The sequence below is a fragment of the Bubalus bubalis genome, chromosome 11 (genome assembly GCF_019923935.1).
Source record: "Bubalus bubalis isolate 160015118507 breed Murrah chromosome 11, NDDB_SH_1, whole genome shotgun sequence".
In the NCBI taxonomy this organism is placed as follows: domain Eukaryota; kingdom Metazoa; phylum Chordata; class Mammalia; order Artiodactyla; family Bovidae; genus Bubalus; species Bubalus bubalis.
The window spans coordinates 84,688,288-84,701,557 of NC_059167.1; the positions used below are offsets into that span (position 1 = coordinate 84,688,288).

The 13,270-nt window shown below is 42.5% G+C and overlaps 1 protein-coding gene and 1 non-coding gene across 4 annotated transcripts in view; both read right to left on the bottom strand.

Annotated features, from left to right (window-relative positions):
- THSD4 (thrombospondin type 1 domain containing 4) overlaps nt 1-13,270 on the bottom strand; it is a 668,521-nt gene that overhangs the window by 459,317 nt on the left and 195,934 nt on the right. The window lies entirely within an intron of this gene.
- TRNAC-ACA lies at nt 3,950-4,021 on the bottom strand. The gene has a single exon. It is a non-coding gene; the product is annotated as a tRNA-Cys (tRNA).

Genomic DNA, 13,270 nt, shown 5'->3' on the forward strand with positions numbered 1-13,270 from the left:
GACAGGCACTGCGGTTTTCCCCAGGCTTATGAGGCAAATAAAGGAAAATGAGAAAGATGAAGCTTAAGAGGTTAAGTAATTTGTCAGATATCAATTTGTAAGTAGTGGATCCAGGATTTGAAACCAGGCCCTCCCCCAATCTTCAACTATTCTGCTTCCCTCCTTCACAGGCAACCTCACCCTTAGAACCTTAAGGAAAAACAAATTTCCCAGAGGGCATATTTTACCATCTTTCAAAGAACTCTGCCTTACACACATAGAGAGGGGTTCACAGGAGGCAAACACCCTTCTTCCTTTCATGGCTACTCCTAACTTCTAATTCTCTCAATCACAAATCCGTTCTAGAGGTAAAGGGAAGATATCGACCATTTTTGACACCAATATCTAACTCTGAGAATCATCCCTCGGCAGTTTATTCAGACTATTCTTATACAAAGCAAACACTTGAGAAATCTAATCTGTCTAAATATTTACATCCCACCCAATCTTTTTAAAACTCTGGGTTCTGCCAACACTTTCTGAGGGACCTTGGATGGCAGTTCCCACGGCTCATTGTGTGTTGCGTGAAAATCTGTCAGGATTGGCAATGGTTTATTAGGTCCCACAGATAACTACCAAGTACAATACTTTGGTTATTTTTCTGACATGGGCTCTCCCAAAACATGCAGGAAAAAAGTCACATGAGAATCCCCAGATTTTGGCCCTGACACTCATTACGCTGTCTTCTGAGAACTTCACCAAGATGCTGGGAACGTCAGCCTTATAGCTAGCTTCTGCTGCTCACTGGGGGCTCTGCATGTCCTAGGCCCAGGGAGCTCTGCTCTGCTCAGCAGCTGGAACTGAAGAAATTCACCTGCAGGATGGGTTCTATTCAGTCCTTCAGCCACTAGGAGCCAAGCTTAGAAGCATGTTGGGTCTCCAGCCCTACTAGCAATGAGCTTAGATTGGAGTCTACTGCGTTTAAAGAGTCAAATGCATCCAAGCCCCTGCAAAGTCAAACTTTTGTGTCACTCAACCTCAATAAAGGTAGAGCTGTGTTTGACCTATAGATTCCACAAAAGCCTGGGGCAATCACCTTAGTAATGCCTGGGGCTTCCCCATTCATTCACACTCTTGTCAATCTACCCTCTCTCCTTCCATTCCCCGTTCCTTCCTTCCCTCCCCTTCTTCCTCCTTCTTTCAGTCCCCTTTCTTTATAATTTTCATTGAACCCTTACCATAAGCCAGGCACCATGCTAGATGCTGGGGAGATAGGGTGAGTGCAGTAAACATACTCCTGCTCTCATGATGAATCGTTTCTGGATCTGAAAGAGGGGGGGGCTCCTACATTTATCCATTTTCACCTAATCTATTTCTTCATTTTCCTGAACTCACAGATAGTCAGCATTTTCCAGGACCTCTTGTAGCCAGGTGCAGCCATGCGACTTGACTGAGTTCTGGTCAACCTAAATATGGGTAGAAGGCATGTACACCACCTCCCATAAAAATTCCAAATGCTCTCTCTTCCATCATACATAGTCCTATGGCAGAGGATCCAGTGGAGGTCCCCAAGGCCCCAAGTAATACTGATCCATAAAGCAGAAGGAGCTAAAGTCCCTGAATGACTCTGTGGAACCAAGCATTCCCATATATCTACCATTCACTCATGCTGGTGTGTGACATTAAATGAGAAATACAACCCAATTATGTTAAGTCACTGAGCTTTGGGGGTTACTTGCTATATCAGTGAGCCTACTCTAACCAGTACTCAGTCATGAGATTGACTAATTACATCATGTTTCTCTGGTAAGAATCCTAAGAAGGTGTTTCTCCCGGGAATATTTAAATTTTACCCAACCAGAAGGTCTCAAATTTAGCTTAATTCTTCATATGGATAGCAACCAATACATAACAGCTTAGTGTTATTTCTGCAGAATTTAAAAAGAGTTATTTTTAAACAAATTGGTATATGACAGGAGAATTTTGACAAATCAATGGAGGAAAGATGAACTATTCAATAAATGGCTAGGACAACTCCGTCATAAAATGACAAGATTAGATTCATAGCTCATATCACAGAAAAATAAATTACAGGTCAACTGAAAACTTAAACATAATATTCAAAACTTGAAAACTTTCAGAGGTACAAATAAGACACAGTATTTAATACAAAGAGGAGGGAAGAGGATTTGGAAAAGGACTCCAAAGAACAGATAGGAAAAGATTGGGAAAAAACCAATTGTATTCAAATAAAAAAATCAGTATAACAAAAGCTTTCATAATGCTGCAATAATCTAGAACAGGGGTCAGCAAACCATGACCCTCAGGTCATAATCTGACTCTCTGCCTGTTTTTTTGTGAATAAAGTTTTATTAGAATACAGCCATGCTCATTTGTTTATGTCTACTGCTGCTTTCAGTCTGGATTGACAGAGCTGAGTAGTTGCCATTGAGTCTCTATGGGCCACAGTGCGTAAAGCATTCACTAACTGGCCTTATGGAGAAAGAGTTTACTGATACCTGGTTTAGAAGAAAGTATTTGCAATACACATAACTGACAGAAGATTAGCGCATGTTCATTTCACTCATGTGTATAAGGAGGCATTGTCTGCAGGGGCTAAACATCCATCAGTGTGAGAATAGATAAACAGCTGTGAAGTGTATAGACACTTCACATATTATATTATACAGTAGGAGTGAGTTAGATTTGCATGTATCAACAAAGATAAATTTCAACTGACAATTGCAAGAAGTAAGATACAATATAGTACCATTTTAAAAACACATTGAAGAAATATTACATATTTTATTTAGGTTTGTACATAAGTCACACATCATGAAAACATCCAAAGAAGTATATTCATTGCCTTCAGGATATTTATTAGCTTCTGCTAAGGAGATTAAGGAACAAGAAGAGATGATATGGATTTTAGTTATTTCTATACCTTTAAAATGGTAACACACATTAAATATTAATAGTGAGTACACCATGTTTTATTACTTTCTATATCCTTCTCTACATTTGAAATCTTCTGATTGAAATAACAATAATAAAGGTCCAGATCATTGCTATTGGATAAGGGTTCTAAATATAGCTACCAAACTGCAAGGCAAAAACAGGTGTGTCCCCAAAACTGGAGGGCAGTGCAACTTTGGAATAACATCAGCTCTGCCACTCACTAGCTGTCATTGCAGCTCTCTAAGTCTCCTTTTCCTCATTCTGAGAATAAAGATTTTATCTACCTCATAGGTTTGTTCGTAAGAATCAAATGAGATATTCCAGGCAAAGCATTTTTCACAATGCAAACACATAATAATTGTTCAATAAATGGTAGATACTATAATTACTATTTGTATTATCTGTAAATTTATGAACATAAATTGGTAGAACCAAACAAAAAGTAAGATCCACATTAATCATTAGCCACTTTAAAAGGCAGAAAGTTTGTCAAAATAGGGAAGACTTGGCTAGCTTTATTTAAAAAAAAAAAATGCAATGAAAAGCAATTTATAAAATGAAGAAGGACCTCTTATTAGAAGGGAGTTGTCTGCATGGGTTCTCAAGAGGGTAAGTCTTTGGAGTATGAATTATCTCCAGCTATACTTTAGGGAGAGTTTGGCTTTGACAAATTGGATGATTGTCTATTTTTTAGACACATACTTTCTGATAATGAAAAAGAAAGCATCAGGCTCCCAAACTTTAAGCCCTCTTACACTTCCTCTTCTCCATTCAGTAGCCAAGTGATCTGCTAATAAAAATGCTGTACTATCAATAACTACCACAGTGCTTGGAACTTACACATTACATCATGCTATCCTCACAAGTCAGTAAAATAAAGTGAAAGTGAAGTCGCTCAGTCATGTCCGACTCTTTGCGGCCCCATGGACTGTAGCCCACCAGGCTCCTCCATCCATGGATTTCTCCAGGCAAGAGTACTGGAGTGGGGTGCCATTGCCTTCTCCAGGGGATCTTCCCTACCCGGGGATCGAACCCGGGTCTCCTGCATTGTAGGCAGATGCTTTACCGTCTGAGCCACCAGGGAAGTCCCAGTAAAATAAATGTACTATCTTATTTTACAGATAAGAAAACTGAGGTTCTGTGAACTTGGTAAGATTACATAAAGTCGCACACTGTAAGTGGGAGGGTTGGGCTAGCAACCTATGGTGATGTCACCATTTCCCAGCCAAACAGCTCATGTGTACTAGTTACGTCACATGACAACTGCTCTTCATTTGGAATAAAAACTGGCTTCCCCTATTTGCATTCCTTTAGGGAGAAGAACGTGGGGATGAGCTAATGTGTCTCTATGTCACCAGGGAGTTGCATTCGTTACTCTTTTTAAAAACATGTGTTTATTTAGTTGCATTGGGTCTTAGTTGCAACACACAGGAGTTTTAGTGGCAGCATGTGAACTCTTAGTTGAAGCATGTGGTATCTGGTTCCCTGACCACGGATGGGCCCCTGCATTGGGAGCACAGAGTCTTAGCCACTGGACCACCAGGGAAATCCCTGCATTTATTACTCTTAATAATAATATGGGGCTCATGTAATTCAAGTCACTAACATTTAATATCTGATTCTGCAGGGGAGAATCCGACTGCAATGTTGGATTCAGACAAGCATCCCCTTTTTAAGGGTGTTGACAGAGTGGCTACACATCTCCTCTCCTATTTTGACACTGCTATTTTTTTCTCTGTTCAATTTCAGCATACTGACAAAATTAAGGCAACTGGAGAAAGAACACAATCTATGCAGAATAAGTTGGTCTCTGAAGGGAGAATGAATATCATACGATACCATTATTTAGTCCAGTAAAGCATGTGACACCCCCTTAGACACGTCTACATTATACCTGCAAACCTGGCAGAAGCCTGACTCAGCAAACCAAAGAGATGCTGGCCCAAAGAGATGGATTAAGAGGCACCTCTTATTTCTCCTTCAACAACTTCACAGGATCACTACTGATAGAGTAAAAGTAGAAAGGTCCAGTCCTGACACAGGCAATTTCTACCAGGCACGGTGGAAACAAAGGCTTTTTCATGAACTCACTTCTCTTTATTCTATACCCTGATACTATAAGAAAAAGATAATTAAGCCCAGAAATTTTCAGCAAGCTCTCAAAATCTCTCCTCTTCTTTATACTTAAAAATCTACTAAAAAGCTATAATACAAACTCGGGGGATTATGACAAAAAAATAGACTCTTTAAACAATGTGTTAGTCACCCAGTTGGGTCCAATTCTGCAACACCATGGACTGTAGCCTGCCAGGCTCCTCTGTCCATGGGATTCTCCAGGCAAGAATACTGGAACAGGTTGCCATTCCCTTCTCCAAGGGATCTTCCCCATCAAGGGATCGAACTAGGGTCTCCTGCATTGCAGGTAGATTTCTTACCATCAGAGCCACCAGGAAAGCCCTAAAAACAAAGTAAATATGTGCTCTGTAAGCTTTGAAGTATACAAATATCAGTGCAATCAATCAGGGCCATTCATGTAAATATTTAACAGGTATTTCAATAAAATCCTTTCTTGAAAACTCATTCAGAGATAGCAAGGGTTATGATATAATCACCAAAAATATGGCACCATGTTGAAATTGTACAAGGTAACGCGTGAGTATTGTATGATTCCTGCTCTAAACATTTTTCGTAAGGATGAAGTAGTCTCAATTCCCGCATAGAAAGGAAATGTGGTGCTGGGAAAATATACAGACATCCAACCTAGAAATGAAAAAGTGAAATATCAAAATGAAAATTGTTTTGAACACAGCCCACAGCATTTCAGTACTAGATGAAGGCTAGATTCCTTTAACTCAGGCCATGTTCATAAGTGTTGCAAAATATTTTTAAAAACTGAAGAATTTTTCCAAGACCTCATGATTAAAGTAGTGTTAATGGAATTAGAACAGAGAAAATGTAACTTTTGTGTCGATTTCATGTGTCTTTCTGCAGACTCATGGGTCCTTTTTGAGTAGGGACTAGTGAATCCTAGGGACGGGGGAGCCCGGTGGGCTGCCGTCTATGGGGTCGCACAGAGTCGGACGTGACTGAAGCGACTTAGAAGCAGCAGTCTGAAAATGGGGATAAAACTCCCTGAGGACAACCAGCAGTTTCCCACACCAGGCAGAAATCATCCTTGGTGGTACAGAACTAAAAAGAACAAACTTAATTATTCATTGGTAAACCTTACCAGTACATTGTTAAATTACCAGGTCTAAAATTCAGCCTGTATGGGGATAGGCTCCCAAGATAGGAACTTGGCCATGACTGAAGTCACACACCAGACTCTCCTATAGCAGATGTATCTCAGTTGCATTCCTGACCTTGATTTTGCTCTTCATTCTCACTTCTCCAACTTCTGAATGGCTCTCACTTAATATCCCAACTTGACTTCCAATTAAGTACATCTAGAACTAAATGCCAGAGAAGGCAATGGCACCCCACTCCAGTACTCTTGCCTGGAAAATCCCATGGACGGAGGAGCCTGGAAGGCTGCAGTCCATGGGGTCGCTGAGGGTCAGACACGACTGAGCAACTTGACTTTCACTTTTCCCTTTCATGCATTGTAGAAGGAAATGGCAACCCACTCCATTGTTCTTGCCTGGAGAATCCCAGGGACGGGGGAGCCTGGTGGGCTGCTGTCTATGGGGTCTCCCAGAATCGGACACGAATGAAGTGACTTAGCAGCAGCAGCAGCAGCAGAACTAAATCCACCTTTTGGAAAGAATTGTGCAAATAAATCATCCTTTCTCCCTACCCAAAGGCAGACATTCAATCTCTTTCTTGATAAACTGTCTGTTACCAAACCTTTCAAAACAGCTATGATTGTATGACTAAAATGATCCTAACTTACCCAGAAACTTTCTTAGGGTCAGTACTCTTTAAAGACTGGGAACAGCTGTAGGACTTTCAGCATGTATTCAAAGCCCTTCCAGACAGAAGAATCCACCCGGAAAATCCTCCACATACCTACTGATCTGTATTAGGACATTAAAACTTCTTTAAAGGACAGCTTTCATTTGCTTTTGTTAGAAGCCTGGACTGTGTTTTTTTCTGATGATCTGAGTCCTTGTTCAAATACAGTAAATTCAGCGAAAGAGATGATCATGTAGAAAGATGATACTAACAATAGTATGAAAGCCACAGCAAGCTGGTGTCAGCACCAACCTACTGAGATGGACGGAGTCTGTATAGCTAGATGACAGCCAAGACCTCAACTACAGGAGGACGGGGGCAACTATGATAAATCAAAAGTCAAAAACAACATGCTTCTCCTAAGAAACTATCCTCCAAAAGGTGAACACTCTCTTCCTCTTAAAGCAGTATTCTCTTAAATTTTGAAATTATCTATATATTAAAACTAATTTTATCTTATATCTACTCATCCATTCCAATGAATATGAATCAAACCCCACTTTGTGCCAGGTACTATTCCAGCCAAGTGAAAATACAGCAGCGAACAAGACAGAGGAATCACTGTTTTGCTATCACCGCTCTCATAGAGCTCCCAAACTGGGAGGAGAGGCCTTTTCCGGCAAGAAAGGCCCCGTGGTGAGTAGCACATGTAAGCATCACTCTATTAGGGTGAATCGCTTTCTCGATACTCAACTCCTTCTCCTGGATGACCATCTGTGGTAATCTTGCTATAAAGGTAGTGATAGCCATTACATCTTGGGTGCATCCTAGGTACTGGGCAGTTTATGATAACAACCTCATTAATCCTCCCAGCAACTCAGAGCTAACAAAGAAAATGAACTCAGAGAAGATTTCCTTTGAAGGTCACAAATTTGGAACATATATCTGGCTCCAAAGCCGTGTTTTTATTATTATTATTATTATTATTTTGGCTGCTCTGGGGCTTTAGTGTTGTGCACGGACCTTCTCTAGTTGCAGGGAGTGGGGGCTACTCTCAAGTTGCAATGAATGGTCTTCTCATTGTGGTGGCTTCTCTTGTTGGGGAGTACTGGCTCTGGGATGCATGGGATCGGCAGTTGCAGCACGTGGGCTCATTCATTATGCTCTGCCCCCCGGGCTCTAGAGCTCAGTAGTTGAGGTGTGTGGGCTTAGTTGCCCTGTGGCATGTAGAATCTTCCCAGAACAGGGATCGAACCCATGTCCCCTGCATTGGCAAGCAGATTCTTAGCCATGGGACCACCAGGGAAGTCCCAAAGCCATAACCCACTCTCCTCAGCTCACTATGAGTTCCATCTTCTCTCACAATGGCTCCCTTTCTGCTTTCCAGCCCTGAAGCCTCTTCTGGGGTAGTCTTGGGAAGAAAATTACCATGTCAAGAACCTGGTGTTTAATGGTAATTGAATTCGTTTCCATCTTTCTATCATTCCATCCTTACATGGCAGATTGTAGGAGGTCCTCTAAGACTCAAGTCTGTCCTCTGGGGACTGGTAATGTCTTGAGTTGGAATTTGTGCTTTGATGTACCAGGCTCGAAGATGAATACAGAAAATGTTTTGTCTTGGGTTGGTAGATGATTGGCTATATGATTTTGATTTCCTTATCATCCATCAGCTCTGGGTCAAGGCAAAAAGTTTTCTAGCTCCTTAGGGTTTTCCCCAGAATCCTTATCAGAAAACACTTGCTCACTTTTCACCAGCAGCAGAGGGGATGGGGAAAGAGGTTAAAAGAATGTGTAGGACCACTGGCGATTGACGGAAGAGAAGTGTTTCAAACAAGCCTCCTGTGTTTATTGCCCAGACCAAGGAGAGAAAATAGCCTTTACTGGACACGTGGATTTGAGAGCATCTGGATCCATTTAGTAAGCATATTTATTTCATAACAACATGAGATCATGATGCCAGGATGATTAATGATCTTTTATATTCTACCACTCTTTTTGCATAAATCGACAAGTCTGTTGGGGAGATTAATTATCTGATATGGGGTAAGTATGCATTTTGGTTACTTCGTTTAAGCAGGAATCTATTACATGGAATACCTTTTAACCATGGGACAAGCTTGGAAGCATTGAAAAGCCCTGTAGGCATCTCACAAATCAGGCACACCTAAGTTCTTGGAAAATAATTTCAAGGTTCTTAGGTAATTCTCTTATGTCTTCCCGAAGGGAAACATTGATAGAATCCTCAAATTGGGCGAGAAACAGAAAGGAAGAAAGAGAATTGGGACCAAAATTTTAGTGATAAGACTGAAAATGTGACTGCTAAACATATTTTAATATATGTAGGATAATACCACACATTATAACTATATTGGAAATAGCGTTAATTGGAATATACTGGTATAGAAAAGCTATTCTCTATGTGGCAAACATTAGAATAAATTATGTCCCCCTTGAACTCCACCCAGAGGATCTAGGGTCTGAAGTAAGAATTGTCAAAGCACCATCTAACCTCTGAAGGGAACACAAGGCTCCCCCCTTCCCCTTCATGAGGGGTGGCACAGACAGTCCCCACCAAAAGCCCCACTGGTTATAGCTGGATGGGACACGCTTTTTCACATTTCACAAAGAGTGAGAGGTCTCAGCTTTGCATGATTCGTTTCTTTTGGTTTTCCTCCCAGGGCAAGTACAACGTTGATCCTGGTGGTTTCTGGGATGAGCTGCCACCTTGGGAGGCCTCCTCCCCACAGCTGGAATAAATGGAACAAGCAGCTTGAGTCCACTCTGCTCTTCAGCCCCCAGTATCCTTCCTTGGGGACATGACCTTTCTCCGCTTTTGCCATCTGACCCTGAAGGTCACAACCAGGGCCAGCCAGGGAAAGAGAACCAAAAGGGCTGTTCTGGGTCTAGGCAAAGGGGTCCCTGTGAACCAAAGTGGAGCAGCCCAGGATTTCTGGCATGAGGAGCAGCTCAGAGAGGTCTGGAGGTATAACACCCAGTGAGTGTTGAAGGACCTCCATATGCCTGGTGGTATTCTCTAGGTAAACACTCCCTGGAGTAACTACACCAGGCCCAGTGTGAGGCTAGGACTAACCTAGAACACCAGTAAAACGCCCTCCCTGAGGACTCCAAAGGCCAGCATAGCACCCAGTTATGAGGAAGTGTCATCCAGATGAATGGCACTAAATGTAAGACTTCAAGGAAAGGGTGTCAATGGTAATATGGGGGACTTCCCGGGTGGTCCAGTGGCTAAGACTCCAAGCTCCCAATGCACCCATCCGTAGTCAGGGAACTAGATCCCACGTGCTACAACTAAGAGTTTGCACACCACAACTAAAAAAGATCCTGCACACCACTACTAAAGATCCCACAGGCAGCGAGGAAGATTCCACATGCAGCAACTAAGACCTGATGCAGCCAAATAGATGAATAAAAGTAGTAATGTGAGAAAACCTTAAAGGGAAGATTCTGGAAGAGGCTACACATTCAAGACCCAATATCAATTTCTATCAGGCCCTCCATCATGCTTCTTCCTATAAAACCAAAAACAAGTAAGCAGAAACCTCATCTCAAATGTATTGCTTTACCCACTGAACTGGCTTGTGTGAGGTCCACGTTTGTAAGTAAGCACATATCACATTATTCTTTACAACTTTGGAACCCATTTATCATTCTTCTCCCCATCCCCTTGTTAGCCAGAGCAGACATCAGCATCTGCCAAGGATCTGTATTAGCTCATGCTGACTTCCCGCTTCCTGCCTACAGTTCCCTAACCGGAGTCTACGTGGGCCTTGCCTGGGGGTTCAGCCACCATCCCAGGGGGTGTACAGGTGCCCGGGGCTAGCTGTGCTGATGGCCAGAGCCACCTGGGGAGCTTTTATCAACCCAGATTTCAGGGATTCTCCTAGACATGGCAGATCAGAGTATCCTCCTGGGCAAAAGAGCTTTGGAATGAGAAAGGTGAAGGGTTGTCAGAGGCACACAATGCACAAATGCAGACCTTCTATCCGAAGTCAGGAGACCGAGAGCTTCACTAAGTGTTCTCTGAATGCAGGCTGCCATTTCTAGGTGCCAAAGCAAAGTCTCACAGGGAAAGGTGGCTCTGAGACCCTGTACCTGGCAGAGTGGTAGCGGGAAGAGGGTTGGATGAGAAGTCAGAAGGCACAGAGCCTACGAGGCCATGGTGTTGGAAGGAGGGGGAAATGAGTACTATCTCCCCAGATAAGGGGAAGTGGCTGACATCATTACGTGCCCTACCCTACCTACCCCTGAACCAGCAAGCAGACTTCCTGCTGGTCCAAAGCGGGGTGTGTTTGAAGACAAGACCCCCAAATCTTCATTACTTGCTGTCTTAGCTTGCTCCTCATGGACACCCCCAAACCATCCCACTTGGATCCTGGATGTAAGCATGGCCCTTCTGCAGGTGGTGTGTGCCATGCCAGAGATGGGACCACTCCCAGCAGCAACCCACAGCCTGTCTGTGGATCTGCTGGCCTCATCCTTCTCATCTCTCTGATGATGGCCTTCCCAGCTGTAAGTTCTAGCAGCAGATTCTGTTTCTGGTCCCTGTGGTTCTGGTGACCCATTGGCTTTCCCTCTTGGAATCATCAGGGTTTGGCTTCTCTATTTGGGTCTCAGCTCTACTCTGTCAACCCCCTACCCTCTGCCACTTTTGGTGTTCTCTCCAATCTGGGGTAGAGAATTTCTGTATAGCCACAGGCCCATGGAATCCCAACGAACAAGGACGGAACACTGTCAGGGAAAGGAGACTGACAGTGACACTTGGTAGCTCACCTCTCACATGCAGAAAGATTTTCAACTACTACTTTAAACCTCAGTCTTCAGAAATATGTCCCCAAATAAACCAATTCTAACCTTGCTTCTTGAGCTTCCCAGGTGGCTCAGTGGTAAAGAATCTGCCTGCCAAGGCAAGAGATACAGGAGATTTGGGTTTGATCCCCGGGTCGGCAAGATCCCCTGGAGGAGGAAATGGCAACCTACTCAGCATTCTTGCCTGAAATAAGCAAGAATCCCAGGCTCCTCCTCGTGGAGGAGCCTGGTGGGCTACAGTCCATGGGGTCGCAGAGAGTTGGACACAACAGAACACACACATGCATGCAACCTTGCTCTCACAAAGAGACCCCCAAGTTCTTGTCTGACCATAAAATCAGAATGTCCTGGAATTGCTGTAGCACCAGGGTGGGCATCAGGCAGCCAAAGTCAGACTGCCAGCAAGACCCCCTGCAGGAGGAATCAAAGGCAACCTATTCTTCTAAAGTCAAAGACTGGGTGATGTTTCCTTCCCTCTCTCCACTGACTAGAAGAGAGGATAGTTACCTTGTAAGTATCCAAGCAGAATACAAGTTCAACTACCTTGATACACACACTCAAATGAGAAACTTGTAACTTGAAACTCAAATTACTGGAGAAGATCTCCAGAGAGCAAAGAGAACCTTGGAAAAAAAGCAGAGTAAATAAAGGTGAGTCAGGCCTTTCAGATATTAACAAATATTACAAAGGAATTATAATGGAGTCATATTAGTAGGATGCTGCTGCAGCTGCTGCTAAGTCGCTTCAGTCATGTCCAACTCTGTGTGACCCCATAGATGGCAGCCCACCAGGCTCCCCCGTCCCTGGGATTCTCCAGGCAAGAACTGGAGTGGGTTGCCATTTCCTTCTCCAATGCAGGAAAGTGAAAAGTGAAAGTGAAGTCGCTCAGTTATGCCCGACTCGTAGCGACCCCATGGACTGAAGCCCACCAGGTTCCTCCGTCCATGGGATTTCCCAGGCAAGAATACTGGAGTGGGCTGCCATTGCCTTCTCCTATTAGTAGGATATAATAGTTTAAAAGTATAACATAAAATATAAATGTAAAAAATATAAAATAATATATGTATCATATATCTTATAAGGTGCTATAAAAGCTATTCTCAAAGATGTTTTCTGGCACTTTTGATTGCTTACTAACAGATAAATATTGTCTAAATGATTTATATACATTAACTCATTTAAACATGACAACAATCATATTTAAGTAGGTACTATTTTATCATCCCTATTTACAGGTGAGGAAATTGAGGTCAACAAAAGTTAAACAACTTGCTCAAGGTCACACAGTCACAGAGTTAATAAGTTAAATCCAGACAGTCTAAAACCAGAGTCAGTGTTTGCATCCATTATATTCAGCTGCTTCTCTAGCAAAATCAACTGAAATGTTCATTGTAGGATCCATTTAAAATAGGTTATTGTCGATCAATTCAAAATGGTACGGTGTGGACCTAAAAATGATGGTTAAATGATTAAATAAAGAAGGAATCTGGAAAACTGCTTATGATGTAATATGAAATTCCTAAAAATGCAGAATAAAAGATGCACACTCTGAGTGAAATTAAAAAACAAAACATATAAATGGGGCAAACTGGAAGGAAATATATATCTACAG